This window comes from Corvus cornix, chromosome Z, assembly GCF_000738735.6.
Source record: "Corvus cornix cornix isolate S_Up_H32 chromosome Z, ASM73873v5, whole genome shotgun sequence".
Classification (NCBI taxonomy): Eukaryota; Metazoa; Chordata; class Aves; order Passeriformes; family Corvidae; genus Corvus; species Corvus cornix.
In genome coordinates this window covers 40458602-40478733 of record NC_046357.1, presented here as the reverse complement: position 1 = coordinate 40478733, position 20132 = coordinate 40458602, and the positions used below count along the sequence as shown (strand labels likewise).

The 20132-nt window shown below is 38.5% G+C and overlaps 1 long non-coding RNA gene across 3 annotated transcripts in view; it reads left to right on the top strand.

Annotated features, from left to right (window-relative positions):
- The window catches only part of LOC109145180, a 114924-nt gene extending 97663 nt beyond the window's left edge, over window positions 1-17261 (top strand). For all 3 annotated transcript variants that reach the window (XR_002046454.2, XR_002046453.1, XR_002046455.1), the window contains one exon: window positions 15650-17261. This is a non-coding gene — a long non-coding RNA (uncharacterized LOC109145180). The remainder of the gene's footprint in view (window positions 1-15649) is intronic.
- Window positions 17262-20132: the final 2871 nt, after the last annotated feature.

Below are 20132 nucleotides of genomic sequence, written 5' to 3'. Positions count from 1 at the left end.
ATATATGCGCTCTCTACTCTGCTTCTAATAATGGCATTTTTATCATTTGAAGGAAAGTTCCCCATTGCATTGCTCATCTCATAGCTTTTGTTTTGCCGAAGTGTTGCATCCTTGTCTAAGTCTCACTGTCTCTTTCTGGAACAGCTCTGGCAAACAGGAGAGCACTGACCTTTGAAATGTGTATGGACAGGCAGTGGTAGAACTCAGGCAGTAACAACCACAGCCAAAAAGATGACCAGAAGACAGATTCTGTCCTGCAATATGTTTTCCAGGATCCTGCTTAACAATGGAGACTTTTTTTTCACCCCTTCAGAGCTCTTTAATGCCCAACTTATATAGTTACTAGGAAAGGCTGCTGCCTTTCCTAGCCTTTCAGTAACCAATCGGAAAATGATGAGAATATAAATGTGTGCATAGCTTGCAGAGGGGCAGAAACAAGGACTCCTGACACAACTTTTGTGGCTTGTGCAGTGCACCTGAGTAAGAACAAGGCTCTTCTGAGCAATGACAACTTCTATGCCATCCTGTGACTCACCTGTTACAATAACGTTTTTAAGCATTGCCGTCCTCTGGTAGAGCCAACAGTTCTTCCTTTTTCTTCTCAGCTGTCCTTCAGGCATCAAACATATGATGATGGTAGTGTATCCAGCTCTCACTGAGTGCAGGTGTTCAGGAGCTCAGGTCTTTTCTGTATTAAAATCTCACCATTTGTGGCATCCTGTTACCCAGGACCTTTGATGTTAGTAAGCTACTGTGTCAAGTGGCAGCAACTGACCAAGAAGAGCTCTTTGGCTCAAAACACCACTGAAAAAAGAAGTCTGAAGATAATCAGAAAACATTTCTGGTTTGGGACCGGTTGCTTTAAATCATTGGAATCTGTGATTAGCCAGACAAGATGATAGCATGTGCCAAGAATAATATTTCAGTCATATAATATTATTATTGGTTATGCATTCATACTTTTTCCCCCCAGTATATGTAGGTGTCAGATATGACAGATTTTGAGCCTCATTCATATCTAGCACTGAGAAACTCTCTCTGCAAGAAAGCAATGGCATTAAACTTAAGTAAAATTCAACTGCTCTCTGAGACCTGTGCTTGTAGGTACAGGGAATTAAGTCGTTGTGGCAGCTTGGAAGTCCTTTACTATCCCATCATGCCAAACCTTTTGACATTAACAAGGACTTGGTCTGGGTGTGTGATTTCTCTCAAGTGAAAAAAAAAATTGTCAACAACTAGCAGTACCTGCACTGATTTAGATTACCTGAGAAGGATTGCCATGCTTAAAATCACATCCAGGAACCTGTTGTGCTACTGCTATGTCACTTCTTTGCCTTATTTACAGCAGCAAAAGGGGTGAGTGGAACAGGAGGAGTAATAGGAAGTTTCTTGATAACGTTAACATAAGCGAGACCTTTTTTACTGTTGCCAGAGCCTCTGAGGGATTTAACTGCATGAAGTCCAGGAACTGTCACTTCACTTGGCACTGCCATTTCTACAGTGGCTTGTAGGTTTTCTTGAAAGAGAGAATTGAAATGTACAGTGGGAAGGGAATTTAAATAGAAAAAAGATTTATTATTATTATTATTATTATTATTATTATTATTATTATTATTTCTAATCTTACCTATTCAAATTATTTGCCAGCTTGGGTCTACAGGAAAAAGTGCTTAACTGGCTGGACTGCCAAGCCCCACTGTCCCTTACACAGTGGTTGAGTTAGGAGCTGTAAACGCTTAGCAATATGTGAATTTGATAGTTTGTAGCATCTTTTGACTCTGAGGGAACAAAAAGGTAGAAGGGGGAGGGGGGGGGAATGGGAAGGGAGAGAGAGAGAAAGCCTGCCAGCTATTTGTGAAGTAAATGTTCCCATTTCTTTTAAAACACAATAGCAAGTGTAATTTTGTCACATGCATCTGTTGCTATCACCTCTCACTTTGTGCTGAAGTGCTCACCAGAGCATTTACAGAAGTGATTCTTCCTCCCACCCCTGACATCTGCCACCGAAAATGCTGCATTATTCATCAGCGTGCTAATGGCAGGTGATGAGATCTTTTCACGCTACATCCCTCTCAGTAGGTGTTTATTACTCTGTTCACCAGCAGCCCTGCTATTACTGCGGGGCCAGAAGAACTCTACATACTCGCTTGACAGGTAATGGGAAACGTGCTCTGCTCACTTGGCTCACAAGTGCAGATGAAGGTTATTACTAGGGCAGCTGCAATATCGTGGGTGCAAAGAAGACGGTCACTTTAAGTGAACAGCTTAATTCTGGAAATCCATACAAATCATGTCAGCACCGTGATAATCCATCTTCTTTACCTTCTATCATTTCAGCAGTCATCACACTGTAATAATTTTCTCCTGGTTCACCTGTGGTCTCTATGAATAACAGAGTGGGGTAAAAAAAAGGAAAGAAAAGAAGATGAATTTGGCTCAGTGTCTGATGATCACAGTGGTGAGGAATTCATCTCTGTCTAGTAGCAAGATAACTGTTGTGTGTATGTGCACAAGGGCTTGTGTCTTGTGGAGGGGAGAACCTTGCAAGCAGCACTGAATGTGTTTAATTTTATAAAAAAAGCCTGACAAGAAAGGCATCTGATAAATCTACTGATTTATATTAAGCCTTGTGACAAAAATTATGGAAAATAAACATGCCAGAGCACCGGGAAAATTGAAGGAGGAGAAATTATTTTTACTCCAGAGAACTCAGTTCACTAACAAGCTCTCCCCCATTGTCTCCCTTCTAAGTCTCTCACTTAGACATATCATGCCGGCCTGAGTAATCCATAAAAAACCTCAACCCACATGAGGAACAAGCAAACTTTTTTATAATTTAAAGATGCAGCTTCCATTTCACTTAAGGGGTAGAAATTTTTCAATCTAATGTTTTCTTTACTAAAACAAAAGGTGTGCTGGTGGTGAATGGTGTTGTAAGGCACTGTGTTTTTGGAATGTATCCTCCCAAAAATGTAAACTGGGGAGATCTAGAAACAGGCATGATTTGCTGCAATTTTATAAGCGCTACAACTGCTGAACAGCACCTGTTTCCCTATTAGTACAGTCTAAAGTAATTAAAACCAGAACTGTGAAAGAATGATTTTTTTTTTCTTTTTGTCAGACTTTTGTCTTTAAAGTCCTGGTTTTTATTTCCATGTAGTAACTGCAGAGTTGCTTGCTATGCCTAGCAGAATACAAATGCCTTTTAGTGACAGAACTAAAAGCAAAGAAAAAAATCCCCTCATTTCAAATATCTGTTCTGTTTTCAACGCATCTGCTTTTTTAGCAAGACCATTAGTTTTCATCTGTTGAGTTTCTGTATCAGTCCAACTTATCAAACTTTTAGATTGTTGTTATAGACTAACACATGTATTACTTGCAAATTCTGAAGACAAAATGGAAAAGAGATGCACACGGCAAGACCTGTTAGAGCCATTAACAGTTACCTACAGAAGTAACTGGGATGGGGGAGAATAGAGTAGGCTTGGAACAGACAAAATTTCCTCTGTAGTTTTCTTTCACCTGTGAGTGGGGGTGCTTTGTGCTGGGGAGGGAGGGTCTGGCTGTGTTTGTGGATTTAGACCGGCAGAGTGTTAATCCTTGCCTGGAGTATAGGCAGGGAAAACAAAGACGATCCCAGAAATGCAAAGCATTTTCTGTGGAAATAGTTAGCTTGCCTTACTTACTGAAATGTTGGTTTCACTAAGGTATTGCTCCTTATTCCAGTGGTGATAAAAATACAAGCTACAGCTAATTGCCGGCCACACTTTCTGTTTCAGCATATGAATTTATTCCTATGTAGATGAAGGGTTTAGTAAGACAGTGACAGACTGAGTACAGAAGAGATACCATTCTCCAAAGATTTAATAGGTATTCAGTTCATAACAAGATGACAACATGGATGTATTTGCCATAATTGGGAATGACTAACGTCTTTGTTTTTTTCATATGATCATAATGTCTTCAAAAGAAATTTCTATGTGCAAGCATTTCATGGCTTTCTTATTGCTAAACACATGTAATTTATGGTGATGTCATCATTGCTATTGAAATGCAATTGTGATTTGTTGGGGTTCAGCAGCTGTTTGAGACTACTTACATTTAGGAAATCACACTGCATACCTTTGATATTAACAAAAACCCAGTAAAGATCAATGTCTGTGTTAGAAACACAACTCTCTTGCATAATGCTGAATTTGAGAAGGCAATAATTATCTTCTCCTTACCCTAACTTCATCTTCAAATTGGAAAACATACCAGTTTGGACATGTGAAAGCAGTCTGATCGTTTTCTCCAGGCACCTAGAAACAGAGATAAGAAATGACTAGGACAGCAAAAGGTAATTAAAACTCTAAAATACTAAATGTTAATGTTACAGTATTATTGACCAAAAAGAAAAAGTGACCTACAAAGACCTAAGAGAACCCACATGGATAGAAATAGGTTTCTAATTAATGTAAAATTCCATTTCCTTTCCACAAGGAAGGAATTCCAGAATCTTATATCCAGTAATAGGAAGATGACATCCAAGATCACAAGGGAAAGTTTATCATCAGTCTTATAAAGTATGCAGTGAATATAGTAGGAGAAAGATGAGAGAGTTTCTTTCATATATAGGTTTTAAACTTGAGATTGCAGAGTTCAGCATAGTTATTTATACTCCTTTCAGTATGAGGAGGCAGCCAACACCATCCTGCAGCTGAACCATTCTTCTCGCTCTCTCTCAGTCATCAATGCTTAGGGGAAGGGGACCTGTAACATCTTCCTAAAGAGAGGAATCATTCCCTTTTCAGTGATGTAACAGAATTTGTTACAAAAACTTTTCTCTAACTGCATGGCAACTATAACTAGCTAAAGGAATTGTGGATAAAATTTTAAGGAAAATTCTTGTCTTTATTACAATGCAAAAATAATAAAACTCTCAAAATCTGGCATTTTTTACTGAGTTGTTTTTTTCTTTTTTGAAAGATGTGTTTTGTTAATGCTCCAAGGGTAGAACAGAATGTGTTGATGTTATAAAACAATGTCCACCAAAAATCATATATCCACCAAAAAATATCTTTTTCATCATTTCAAATGAAACTTCAGATTTTATTGTGTTTGTTCTATTTTTTCAGAACCCACCAGGCCACCAAAACTATCAGAAATTTCCATGCAACTGGGAATTTCATTGTTGCTCATCTTCACTGTTGAGTGGCCATGGCCAGTGGGATATAATGAGGAAGAGGTATTAGCATGAAAAAACGTTCCTCATTGCTCTAATACCTGGCTTTTTAATTTAATTTAATTTAATTTAATTTAATTTTATTTTGTTTTGTTTTATTTTATCATCCATGTTGACCATCACTGTAGACTACAGAAGCCAATGAAATATTCACAATTGTTGTTGGGCTAACTATATTTTGCCTGGTGATCTGAATTGCTTAGAATTACTGTAACTTGTGATTCAATCTCTTTCTCCAGCTATGCTTGTTGCAGGAAGATAACCTAAAACACTGGTGTTTTCCCAGCAATTCTTTATCCTTATGTACATTTTTCAATAACAACAGATTATATAGACAGTTCATTTTTATAGAAAGTGAAAGTGATTTTTGAGAGACTTGGCTGATCACAGAATGATGACAGGGAAGACTGACAGGAAGCACTGTTCAAGGACTCTGAAGGAAGAACTGCAGGAAAAGAATGATGAAAACAGAAAGTAACTCACAAAGGAAAATCCCCATTTCTTGCGCAACCAAATAATTTCATGCAGAATGATTAAAGTCTGAGTTCTGAGGAGGAGAAGGATTTGGGTTTCTCTTCAATGGTCTAATGAAATGTGTAAAGCTATTTCCTTTTATCTTTACACATTGGATATACAGATTTTTTTGCTGTTTTATTTATGTTTTATATTATGTGATTTATGTTCTATAGCCATGCTGGCAAGTAACTTTTTTTTTTAAAAAGTTGCTGATCATAAAAAGAGAAAATTGGATACATGCAATGAACTCTGTAAACAGTAAGCAGGAGACTAGTTGTTGCCAGCTGTGAACTACATGCAGAATTTGAAAAAGGGGTCCTTTTGGATTTGAGTTTCGTGTGTTGTTTTATATTTGTGGCTTGTCTAATGGAAGTTATTAAAGTGTTGGGGGATTTTTTTTGTTCTTTTATCTCTTTTTTTTTTCCTGGAAAACAAATCTTTCTCCTCAAATTAACTCTGAAACTAGAATATTTTGGGTTGCAAAATATGACAGCATTGCTGATGGCACTGCTCTGGAGGAAAGAGAGCAACTTTGTCTGTGGCATTGATTTGTATGCAGACTGTCATGTTTGCCTTGTTTTGATGTCCTCGGGAGGATGGAGGTACTCACTTCCTTGGAATGGCAGTCAGGCAAGTTGTTGAGAGACAACAGTCAATAACCATTCACCCTAAATTAAACAAAAGAAGTTGTTATGGAGTCTCTGGAAAAGGCAAGCATTGTTTTCTCATGAGGTGCTGTCCACCTTTAAGAGATGCAATGCAATGTATGCTCACTTAAGTCCCCCCACCTACATCTAAGATAATAGATGACCTTGCTTTTTTCTTGGTCTGTGAGCACTGAAATCGGAATCTTTTGAAGTATGTTCTGAGGAAACTTACTCGTAGTCTAAAGACCAGTATAGCTGAATACTTCTGTACAGCTGTATCTGCAGTTACATTTTTTTGCCGAGAGAACTGAACTGTATATTTCTTTCTCCCTTTTCACTATAGAATTACTTGCAGCAAACCTGTTGCATATGTGTAGGGACAAGCTAGCATTACATTAATTTTCTTGACAATGGTGGCAGTGAAATACACATCAGTTAACCCTGAAGTGTAAGCTTGTTTTTGGCCTGTGACTATCTCTGTGTACGAGAGTATCTGTAACACAAAAGTTCTGCTTTTAAAAGAGTGCAAGTTTTCACTGTTCATAAGACTAAGCACAGGTATCATTCTGTGAAGGGGTAGGGCCTTGCTGTTTCTCAGTCTGATTCCTCCAAAGGAAAGGCTTTTAAGCCTGGATGCAATGTGGAACTTAGACAATCCTGGAGCCTTTGGCCTGCAGCTAGAAACATTTTCTTCTGATTTCTTCCTGAACCATAAAACATTTCCTCATTTCATTTTATGTGAAGACAGATATGACATATCTAGTACCTTTTAAAAAACAACAAAGAAGGGAGTATTTTCTTAAATTCTCTTTATTTTTTTCTTAATTTCAACCTTTATTTTATTTTATTATTCCTAAACGTTTTTACTGCGATGAGTAAAAACTCTGGAGGAGCAGGCTCAAAGTGGCTGTCAAGAAGACTTTTTTCCCAAAGTAAAAGGTGCTGACAGACAAAAGAACTATGTCATGAAAAATTTATAACCAAATTTCCCACAACAGAAAAGGGGCAAAACCACCTCACATATTAAATGCCAAATCTTCACGCATATCTGCTTCAGTACTGATTCAGTGGCAAAATAATTTTCAAAATGTTTTATGGTCCAAAGCAGCTATAAAGTAGCTGCATTTGTCATTTTAGTAAACTAAAATCAGAGTTATACTAATATTCAGTGGGGTGACAGCAATATATTATCTTGTCAAGCAGGAGATCTGATTTTACAGGAATACGTGGCAGGTTAGAGAGAGGAGCTGCATGGAGGATGCATTTAATTACATAAATAATAATAAGAATAATGATAAACTCTAAGACTAGTTTTATACACTAGAAAATACATAATAATATGTGGATATACATATTTATATTCATATAAGACTATATATAAGCTTTCTGGCAAATACCAATGCATATTCTAAGCTGACGTCTCATCTTTCACCTACCTTATGAGTCTTATTTGTCTAAATGTATTTTTCAGATTAAAATAAACCATAAAATACTTTTCAAATTAAAGTAAGCTATAAATTGATGGGTTCAGCATTGGATGCAACATAGAAGGATAAGAATTTGGATATGCTTATTGATCTTACGTTAAGCATGAGTCATTAATGTGATATGTCAGTAAAGCCAGCTAATCTGACTTAGGGTATATCAAACAAGATATTTTCAGTAAAAGTGGTACTGATACTGTTGTAGAAATTACTGGTAGAAATTACTGTAGAAATTACCACATCCAATTCTGGGTACTCAGAGAGGTGTACTCAAACTGGAATGGGTGCAGAAGAGGGCAACTGAGAGGTTTAGGAAATGTCTCATATCAGAGGACCACCAATAATTTGTGTTGGTAGGCCAAGAAAAGAAAATAATTGCTGTATTTATAATTATTATAAATTATAATTTATAACAAATTACACATTACAAATCTGAGAAAATATTTTTAGTAGAGATTACTGGTGGTGCAAGAACTTAAGTAATGGAGCAAATAAAGGGCTGCAAACTTTCACTTTTCCCAACATGAGAAAACTGGAACCTTAGTATAGCATGGGTGTAATGGAATGCACAAATCCTTTGGGAAAAAACCCCAATTCTTTAGCTTGTCCTAGTGGAGTTCAGTAAATATATGGAGGGACTTTATGCTGCACCTTCTTGTAGGATCTATCAAGCTTTCTCCATGTCCAACTTGTGGTGGGTGTTTTCAAAAAAGGATGTAAGAGAAGTCAGTTATTATAAAAGTTAATGGATTATCCCCAGATAGCTGGTGCTTCTAGATGCAACATCTTCCTAATTTTGAGGACTGTTTGATTAATCCATTCAGTAAGTACAAAAAGTTAAGGTTCATGTCAATGGCAATAAAAAAAATATTTCTACCAAGGTAAACATGTTCATAATTCTTTTTTCAAACAGTAGTAATTTATAATGTTGGGTGCTTGTCTCTTGGTAAGTTAAGGACTAAATAACTATATTTATGTAAACAAAAAATAACTATTTGAAGGTCTTGATCCCATAAGTACAAACTCTTTCAGTAAGCTTGCAGGTGGATTTGATTATTGCAAATTGCAATGATGCTAATATTTTTGAGTTATCCTCAAAAAAGGACAGTTTCAAAGAAAAATGCTAAGTTCTGTCTTTGCTTTAAAATATTTATTTGGTTTATAATAACAAAAACTAAAATCAGTAACAAAAGCCTTTTTGCAATAAAAGTTCTGACAGTTCTAGCATAGAAGAAATGCTACCCCTCAGTCTAATAATTAATTTTTTATCTATTTTTTTTTAGAAATTTTCAACAATCATATATAATTGTACAAGACTTTGTATGATAAAAAAGAACACTTTCTATCAGGAAAATATTCTCCTGGTAAAATTTTCTCCAGCTTTAAGAGTGCTTTAACTGACTAATGAAGAGTAACAGTGAAATGCTTACACAAAAAATTCTGTCAACTCTGCTAACTGTACCCATCCCCCTTTCTAAAAAACAATAGAGAAACATAGCTGTTCCTAACTTCCTCCAGATATTTAAACTCGGTTCTTATTTATAAGTTGTAGGTTATGGAAGGGAAGGATGGTCTTAAGTTTAGATTATCCTTTCAACAGAACTATTAAACACTAATTGCTGAATGTGTTATTAGGTTTAGGCAGGAAGCAGGAATCCTATTGAAGATTTCTAGCCCTTTATGTAACATGACAGGGAAATATTAAACTTTCCAAAACTGCTTGGTTCCTTCTTACCTCCATATGATCATATATAACTTCTGCAAATTATTCCAAAGCAAGACATATACATTTTCTGTTTCCTGTCTTTAGATTATAAAGTTAGTTTTCTTTTTCCATAAGATGCAGTAATATGCAAAATACATTTCATGTTCCATAGAGTATTGGTAGAGTCATTCCTTCTCAAACAGCAAATAAAATCCAAGAGACAATCCTCTTATAAAATAGAAAACAAAATAAAGCAGGGAATGAATGACTGCATTTTTATTGGTATATGTGAACATATTTCCTTACACATCCATAATGTAATCCCAGATGCCCTCTCTACTCATTAGTTTACTGGTTTCTTCTAGTTACCATAACAGCTGGGTTTCTTCAGGACCTACTGAGTTTTGTTTTTGCCAGCTTCATTGATCAGCTAACAAGGGCCATTCATGTGAAGAGCTGAAGAGCGGGACTGGACAAAAGCATGGTTAGGCCTACAGAAGAACAATGTCAGCATATTAAGGCTGACTATTCTGTGGATAAAGCATGAATAATGTTTATCTAATAGAAAAGTTAACATACTGTTCACATAGACATTTTTGTTGTTTTGAAATCCAGCATTTTTGAACTTATAAGTTTGAATAATGAAAGTTGGTTAGATTTTCCTTAAGGAGAAAGAAACTTTTTTTTTCTCTATTGCTGGACAACACCCTGCATTCAAATAAAATGCAAAATAGTTTAAGGTAACTTTACATGCAAACATCTCCTATTGATTTAAAAATCAAAGCTGGAAAAATACAGAGTAGATATTTAAAATGTGCATAGCGCATGAAATTACCTCACATTATGGGTAATACATGCCTTGTAGCAATTATGTCACTTATGCTTACACTAATTAAGTGTTGATGTGTGAGCACTAAGTTGCAATGATGTTGCTAACTAATGTACATAAATATTCCCTTTAAACTGTAATTGCATTTTGCCATAACTTAAAAGAATATATGCTCGACTGGGTGTATATGGTTCCATTACCTTAAGGAATGAATTACAAACTTCAGTCTGTCATTAAATACCATGCTTGAATTGTACCTTTTAACTTAAAGGGGAAAAATCCTTTTGTCTTGGAGTTTAGAATGTACAGTACTGTCGTAAGAGCTTACATATCATGCATTCAAAAGGCTAGCAGTTATATGCAGAGTAAGACAGTTCAGACCACAAGGGATGGGTGTCCCAAACCTGAAGGGATGCAATGTAACTTAATTCACAATTTATCTACACTGCATTTCTCTCAAAAGAATGGAGCTGATCTTGGGAAAAACTGTAGTGTTCTACCCATTTGGAGTATGCAAAATTTATGATGGCCTGAAGTTAATGTTGTTTCACTTTCAACACTAGAAATCCAGTTGCTCTAAAAATGAGGAGGAGGAAAATTCAGAAGTGTGTGTTGTCCAGAGTGATCTTTTTAACAACTGCAGTTTCAGTGTCATGAAGCTGCAGAGCAATACAGGTGACAGGTCATTGCAGGGCTGACAATAGACAATTTTGCAAAACAATTAGATAACTTTTAAAAAAATGTATGCCTTTGTGAGCTAAGAATAAAAGGAGTATTAGTGTTCTTTACTGTGCATACAACAACATATATTGACTTGCACTAAGAAGAAAGTGAGCAGAGAAAACAATGTCTTATGTTTCAAGGCAGTGCCAGCTGGGGCAACAATTGCTATTCAACAAACCTCAGTTATACTGAGAAAACCAATACTTCCTGAGAGTAAACAGAAGATGTTTTTATGCTCAGTGTGGGAATTACAAGAAATTCAAACTCTGTGTTAAGCAAAAGATTGGGCTTTCAGTTCTGTTCAGTTCACAAAAATGTCTTCATTTTATTACTGTCTTTCACAGTATCATTCTGCAAAAAGTGTCCAGCACAAATTTAGACAAGTCCATAATACATTGGGTGAGCAATTTTCGGATATTTTGGGCTCAAAGGGTTATAGTAAGCTAAGTTAAATCAGGCTGGTCACCAGTTAACAGCTGGGTTCTTCAGAGTTCCATTTTAGGGCCAATGCTCTTAAAGGTTTTTGTAAATGTGCTGGATCCTGGAACGAAATGTCAATGAATTTTACAGTGCTGTTAAACTAGGAGGAGCTATGGGCTCCCTAGAAGGTAGAGAGGCTTTACAGAGAGATCTGGACAGTCCAGAATGCTGGGCAGTCACCAACCAAATGAAATTTAACACGAGCCAGCCCAGGATTCTCTGCCTGGGAAAGGGTAATCTCGATTATATGGACAAACTGGGGGATGGGAGGGAGTCTGGAGGCAACACTGCAGAAAGAGATCTGGGTTTTGGGTTGATGAAAATGAGTGCACTGTGTGTCCTGGCAGCCAGGAGGGCCAGTTGTGTCCTGGGTGTATCAGGCGCAGCTTCACCGGCCTGGCAAGGGAGGTGACTGTCTCACACTCCTCTGTGCTGGTGCAGCCCTACCTCAAGTCCTGTGTGTGGTTGTAGGCACCTCAGTGTAAGAAGGATGTCAGATCCTAATGGTGTAATCATAGGAGGCTGAGCAAGACAGAAAGGCCTCGAGGGCAAGAATTCAGAGGCGTGGCTGAGGTGACTTGCCTGGTTCAGCTTGGAGAAGAGAGGGCTGCAGGCTGAGTCCATTGCAGCCTACAGCTTCCTCAAGGGGTGCAGCAGAGGAGGAGCTGACAATCTTCTCTCTCTGGTGAGCAGGAATAGAACAAGAGGAAATGGAATGAATTTGTGTCAGGGGAAGGTCAGATTGTGCTGGGATTCCTCCCCCCTGGCGTGGGGTCCGGGGGGAGGGGGACCCTGGAGTAGAGGCATGGGGTTTCCTTACTCCCTAGTCAATCCCGTTCCCCATTGGTTATTTTGTGTTTCCCTGCCTGGGGGAAGGACCCTGCTTGTCCCGTGATTGCTAGAGTTCTTCAGCGGGACGCCGGCCATGCGACTGGAGAATAAAGATCTCTAAAACATCTATCAAGAATCAGTCCCTAATTTTTTCCATGGGCCTTGCTGTCCTATACATGTTGCAGAAATCCCTTCTGCAACAAATGGTAGAGAATGCGGGTATAACGATTCCCTGGAGTCAGCAACTGTGAAACAATCAAGATTTTGAAGATCCCCAAGCATTCGTGAGTAAAGAAACTTTCTGGATTTCTCTTCTTCCTTCTGTTTGGCTGTTCTCTCTGGACTATGAAAGAATCATGGGAAATGCAGCTGTCTAATCCACAGAAGGAAATGTATCTAGAAATTAAAGTAATTCTGGCACAGAAAAACATGAAACTTGCTCTGCGATATCTAGAACATTTTTTTGACTGGCTTTTCAAAAATTTCCCTTATGTTTCTCGAGACTTACTTTTTGACATTAGTGCTCCTAAAATTAGTATCTGCTGTTTTTGGACCGAGATAATGGATAAGGTAATGGCTCAATCAAAACATACTGTAATGATAGAACTTCTCTGTGTACTTCCTGTAGTTAATGAAGCTCTTGAGAAGCATGTGCATAGTCCCATTACCTCTATGGCAGATGATGACCATCATCACATAGCTGAGATCGTGCGGCAGCCATCCCAGGGGCATGTGACTGTAGCCACAGGGTCTCCTCTACCTGTGCCAGCGGAGGTGCCTGTGCTGGACGTGCTCAGCCCCCTTGGGAGTCTGCGCCTTGTTGCGGACCCCATCTCGGGGTCCCCTGCTGCAAAACTGCAAGTGAGGGAGCGACAACACAGGCGCCGTGGGTGCCATGGGCCATGTGCAGCAGAGAGGCGACCCCTGCGAGCAGCCAGGAACCGGGGGTCAGCGTGGAAACCCGCTCTGAGCACACGGCTTGGAGACCTTTGTAGAGCGAAAAGCGGCGGTTTCCATAGTGACACAAGAAGTTGCGCAGTGCAGCACTGAACCAAAGCAGCGCCGCTCTCAAAGCAGCGTGGAGTTGGCGGAGCAGAACCGCTTGCAGGGCGCAGGGCCAGTGGCCATGGCAACGTGGGGGCACGCAGAGCCCAGACATGCACCGAAGCAGCGCTGCTCGGAGGGCTCGGAGCAGCAGCAACGCGGGGACCCAGCCAAGACATTGGAGTTGGCGAAACAGCGCCCGCACAGGACCGGCAGCCATGACAAACACGGAAGCACATAATAGGAGAAGTTCTAGCAACGAAAATCACAGGAATTGTGAAATGGTACAATGTCAAAAACAGCTATGGATTTATAACACGAGATGATACAAGGGAAGATCTATTCATCCATAGAACTGCCATTAAAAAGAATAACCCTGAAAAATACCTCCAAAGTGTAGGAGATGGAGAAGTTGTACAATTTGATATTGTGTAAGGAATAAAAGGCCCACAGGTGGCCCATGTAACAGGGCCTGGAGGTATTCCAGTCAAAGGCAGCTGTTATGCACGAAATTGTAAACAATATCCATACCAGCAACTTCCCTACCCGCAGCCTACTTTCCCCTTTTACCCTATACCCTTCCTAAGTTTACCCCATCCCCAATTTATTCCTAATCTGTTTTTCACCCCATGTCTTCCTTATACAATTCCCTTTCCCCACAACTCCTCTCCGATGCTGAGGGGGGGATGAAAAAGGGGAGGGAAGAAATTAACTGTTGCTGTTTAGAGTTCCAACAGGTACATGTGGAAGAAACCCTCTCCTGCCTCAGTTTCCCCACAAAGCATCCTCAGAGAGTCCTGTCTCCCTTCTGCCAACCCTAAGATGTTCCAGAGAAAAAATCTGTTTGGACATTTAGAGACTCAGGAGGGTGGCTTGTTTTGTTTTGAAACTGTTCTTGTTATGTTTATCCAGTTGTTTCCAATGTTAAGTTTTAAATCTCTTTTAGTTAAAACAAAAAGGTGAAGTGTTGGGGTTCCTCCCCCCTGGCGTGGGGTCCGGGGGGAGGGGGACCCTGGAGTAGAGGCATGGGGTTTCCTTACTCCCTAGTCAATCCTGTTCCCCATTGGTTGTTTTGTGTTTCCCTGCCTGGGGGAAGGACCCTGCTTGTCCCGTGATTGCTAGAGTTCTTCAGCAGGACGCCGGCCATGTGGCTGGAGAATAAAGATCTCTAAAACATCTATCAAGAATCAGTCCCTAATTTTTTCCATGGGCCTTGCTGTCCTATACATGTTGCAGAAATCCCTTCTGCAACAAGATTGGATATTATGAAAAGGTATTGCCTTCCCCCCAAAAGCAGAGAAAATGAAACAGAATGAGTCACCCTCCAAAGAAGTTGACTGATGTCACTGATACAGTTTAGAATGCATAAAAAAATTCAAAAGGTGCACGATCAAACCTATTAATTCATTTAAGTGTATCTATAAGGCAGATGTCTTGACAGAGGACAATGCATGGACTTCTTGAGCCTGCAAAATTATTACACACACAGCAGAAGAGACATTGAAGTCAAGAGACAAGCTAGTGCAAGTCCTAAATCATCAGCGATATCTTGTCCCCAGTGTCTTGTAGGGGTATGTTTCAAAGATCATGGTAGACGCATAGCAACTAAAAGTCTGTTCTACCAGAAACTGTAAGCTACTGTGGATATGTTTGGAGGATCATAAAAAATGAAAATCTGCTTTATCAAGACATACAATGCTACCATATATGCAGTACATAAATTACTCCAAATATTATCATAAATCACAGTCAAAAGCCTCAAACCCTTTACAGATTCAAAGAACATGACAAAACCTAAAGTACTTATGTTTCTACATTAGCCAGGTCTCTGTTCTGATCTAGAAAATGAGCAAATGAGTCTTTAAACTTTCTGACATTTTGGGCCTGCGTAATTTGGGCATTGCCTTTAATAATGTTGAAGAAATTTAACACTGGGCTTATTTTAAAAATCAATCAACAAAACCAAAAAAGTCCACCCAGTCTTTACCGAGAAAGTCAACAAAGGTTTTCTGTTGTCTGGGTTTTGATAAATCATCCTGTTTGGCCCTGATTTGTCCAACCTGCTTCACTCTAACAGGAGGTCTTCTGGAAAGCTCAATTATTCCAATAAACTGCAAAGATTTGCAGAAACTTGAAAATGGATTAAAAGTAAATCTCTTTTTCTAGGGGGAAGAGAGAAGTCAACATGGGAGAATAAACCAAGGAAAGGAAACAGGAAAGAAACTTTGTGGTGCAACATACTGCTGCTACAAACAGCTGAGCAGTCTGACCAGCATGGGCACAGCACTGAACTTCCAGGCTTCCCTTCTGATAGCTGAATAATCCTTCTTGTATGTTTACTTGGTCTTGTGTACTGGTCATGTTCTATTTCTGGGTGAAATTTGTCTTTGACTTTTACTCCTGAGTGTGCTCAGAAGACGATAAGGCAGCTGGGACCTCAAAGCATTTTTACTTCAGAGCATCTGTATCAAAATTTCGGCTGAACTGCATACAACACAGAGTAGCAAAAGACCAGGAACAAAATGTAAAATGTTGACTCATGGTGAGGAGTGGTCTGCTTGTTCTCGGAATTAGTTCAGAAAAGAATGCTGTTTGTCAGAGGCCGAACAGCTCAGTAGAAGAGAAACAGACCGTAGTGCTCTTCTTCATGGGCTAAGCTACTCATGTTGTATTCACAGAACAACTTACTCTCTGGCTTTATCAACAAAAAAAGAGTGGATAGTGTCATGGCAAAACCTACTACTTTCCTTGCCCTCTGCTTCATTATTCTACTTTAAGACTGGCATCCAAACTGGAAAAAAGGCTTGTACGGAAAAAATTAATCAAATAAGAGTCACGATTTAGCTGAAACTTAGTTATCTCACTATAAAAGCAAATTCCTTTCAAATAAGCATGTGAACTCTTCATTTTAAAGTTCTGGACAGTGAGAAGGAGTCAATTCATGGAGGAGGAAAAGCTGATCAAAGCTAGCTAAGTTAAAGCTAGTGTTTTGCAAGCCTGCCAGTCATGAATGTTTGATGTTTTTGTGTTGTATCCTGTATCTGGTTTCCACTATAATCCAGTGTGAGTACTAGGATGTCTGTCGCTGTTAGTGGTGTATCTCATACCACAGCAAATGACACAAAAATATGACTAAACTTATGAAGCTGTCCTAGATGCTACCAAATGCATGAAGTATAAATTGCAAAATGCCAAGCACTTTCTCTGCCCCTGCCAAACTATCTTGTCAGGCATAATGAGATTTCACACTCTGTAACCTCGTGTAACCTGGACTGATTGGATTTGGATTATCCCTATGAGTGCTGTATGGACCTATCACTGGCCTTTTTACCCTGAGGTGACTTGAAAACACTTGCTAGGCTGCTTCCAAATCTTTTGGGGTCGCTCTTCAGTCACCTGGGCACCTGAGCAGCCCTAGTAGAGGGGAAGCCTCAGACTACTTTCCAACCCACTCTAGTGCCCTGCGTCTCTGCTCCAGCTGCTTCTTCCATATTATTCCTTCTGGCCTGGCAGTGAGAAGGGAGAATGTGTAAAAGACCCTTGTTACACATTTCATAAACCAGATATTTGGATTTGCTGTTCATGTTATGTATGCTGCACAAAGAGTAAGGAACACAAGTGGACTTTTTGCTTCCTATATTTAAATTGTATCTGCTTCTCTTTCACACTGGTTTGGACCAATAAAAAAGATAGTTTTTAACTCAGATATTTTTTCCCTTTACTTACTCATCTCTTCCAAAGACTGTTTAGAAATGAAATAAAGAAAGAAGTAAAGGTCTGTTTTGTTCAGTTAAAGTGCTAAGCAAGCCTCTACAAATTCAGCAAGATCCAAGGTCACAAGACATTGCCTCTAAACAAGCACTGGTCACCATTAAAGAATTTAGTAACAGCTGATATAGACATCTGATATGGTATTTGGTGATTTTGAATGACAAAGAATTATCTTTGAAAATTTCTAACCATTAAAAGTTTCCAAAATTGGAAAACAATAAATATTGAAGTGCCATAAAGCAGTGGGTAAAGGATCCTTCCTTAATGCCAGAGAAAAGTGATGGGAAGGATCTTTGCGTTTACATGAAGAGATGGCTTTTCTGATACAGCTACACGTGGGCCATTCAGGTAAGTATTGATTAGATGTCTTTTTTTGGTCTTTCATTGAGAATTCAATTACCCAAGAATAGAAACTCCAGCCCCAAAGAAACTTTTGGGATAGGGAGGAGAAGAAAAAATATGCTTAGACCAGATGTTTTTACTTATTCATTTTGGCAGCTCTCACAATTCTGTAACCTGTGATTTTTTTTCTGTTTCCTTGAGTGTCTTTATTTTACATATGGAAATTTTTTGGTAGTTTTATTTTGGAGAAAGTGTTCTTGTAAATTTTTCTTTCTTCTGGTTCTCAAGGTGAGACATAGACAACTAACCAGCACCTTTGTGTTCCCTTTGTGTTTGGGCTTGCTTGGCACAGGATTGAATACTCTGGCCAGATCATATCATGATTCCTGTGTTCTATTCTGTATGTGAGACCTCTGCTTCCTTTCCTGAGAACATGTATAGTGACACTCCCTTTTCAGTTTGTCATGCTGGATTACAACAGGATGTCAATGACAATATTCCTTCATGCAAATGTTAAAGCTTCTCAATCTTTGTTTCCTCTCACTCTTTTCCTCACTTCTGTCTCTTTCTTTGCTCAGGATGAGTTTTGAGAGGTCATAAAAATAGATCCAGTAAAACTAATGAATGTCATATGTATTTTCTTGGCTGTTATCACCAGCAAAAGTTTGGCATCTTAAAAAAATTTCCAAAGACTACCAGAGAGCTGGTAATCTGGCTAGAACAATTACTCATATTGGGCAGAAAATCAAGTTACTTACTGTCTGAAATGAAAATAAAACTGTATCTTACCCGGCCATCAAAAATGTTTTCAGATTACTTTTAGTGAGTGAGCAGAATTCTAAACACTTAACACCTGAGCTGCCTGAGTTTTGAGTGAAATGTGTGAGAGAAATACTAAGGACACATTTCTCAAAGATATGTCAGTAGAATTTGAAGTCAATCTTCTGCTCATTGGCTGTGGCATCAGGATACTGTTCCTGACTTTACTGAAGGAAAAGCTCACCTGTGATTTACAGTGTATCAAAAATATTCGTGAAATGCTTGCTTGCTCCTTCACCTAGTTGGTGGCTGGTCACAGTTTCTTTGGTGCTGCTCAACACTCTGTGGAAAAAAGAGTCTAAATCAAAGAAAAGATATGGCACCATGGGTAGGTACAGTGTCACATCTTTTGGTCATCTCCTTCCTTAAAGTATTGGCAACTGTGAAATTGCAACAGTAAGAGCTGCTCACTGTTACCAAATTTCTGTGCCTTTCCTATGTTTCTATTAATTAGAAATACAAAGTAAAGTGATAAATTCTTTGCTGTATGTTCAGAAGAGGCTCCATCTCTGCTGTCTTATTCTTTTGTTGTAGTCTTTGCTCTCTTTTTCCCCTGAAGGTATTTATTTTAATATTCTGAATTGTGGCTTTTATCATTCTTTTTTTTTGACATAAAACTATGCTCAACTGACACGAATGAGCTTATAAACTTTGTTCATGCTGTCACATTTTCCTGCTCTCATCAGAGAAAAGTGAGTAATCTCCAGTGAATAATTTGTTAAATTTAGCCTCTTTTTCCTCTCCAACTATATGAGTTCCTCATATGCTTCTATTATTAGACAACATGGCATAAACACTCTGGGCTGTATTCCATTTAGTGAATATGAATATTCAAAATCTGAGCTATTTAGTTTGGTAGAAAGAGGTCACAAAAAGGACAACATAGTATTTCTCATTATTATTTTTCAAAACCATCTTAGTCGCTTAAAAGCTTAAGTTGTCATTGTGCTTGTTATGGTGAAGACTGAAATTAAATTTCTTTTCTAGGAAGCATTGTTTATGTGCTATTAACATTCCTAAAGTAATTGCTTTGATGACTTTTCACCCAGAGTTTCCTGAACACAGCACTGGTTGCTGCAGCTTGTATATCTAACAAAGCCTATTCAAGTTTTTTTGAGTTTCTTATTTGTACTTTTTTTAGTTTGTGTGGAAGCCCAATTTCTGTGACATGATGTATGGAGATTTGGGATATTCTTATTCCAAGACTCAAATTAAAGCATAATGATGATTATTTTATGACAATGTTGTAAAACTATATAAAGAGTCAACACAAATTGTGAAGGCAGCTTAGCACAGTGGGAAGATACACATTTTTTAAAAATGCTTTTTATTCAGGAAAGGAGACTGCTGCACTTCAGCTTATGCTTGCTTCTTTATCTGTCTCAAGCAATGATTACAAGGAAAATGAAGACTTGAAGAAAACTTTTCCACAATTGCTCAACTTGTCATATTTGTAGGAACTGAGATCTAGGTTTTACTGTACCTATTTGAATAAATACAATTGTTGTCTCAGTTGCTCTATTTAGTGAGCAAAATGAATACTGTGTTTGCAGAAATAATTGCTTTATTCTGAAAAAAAAAAATTGGAAACCATACTCGTGCACTTTTCATGCATTTGACTGCTGTAAGATATTCTGAAAGTTACAACTCTGAAAATTCTTCCCAGTTTTCTTCCCTGCCATTTGAGTGCAGGAGCATACCCAAGTTCATAGACATA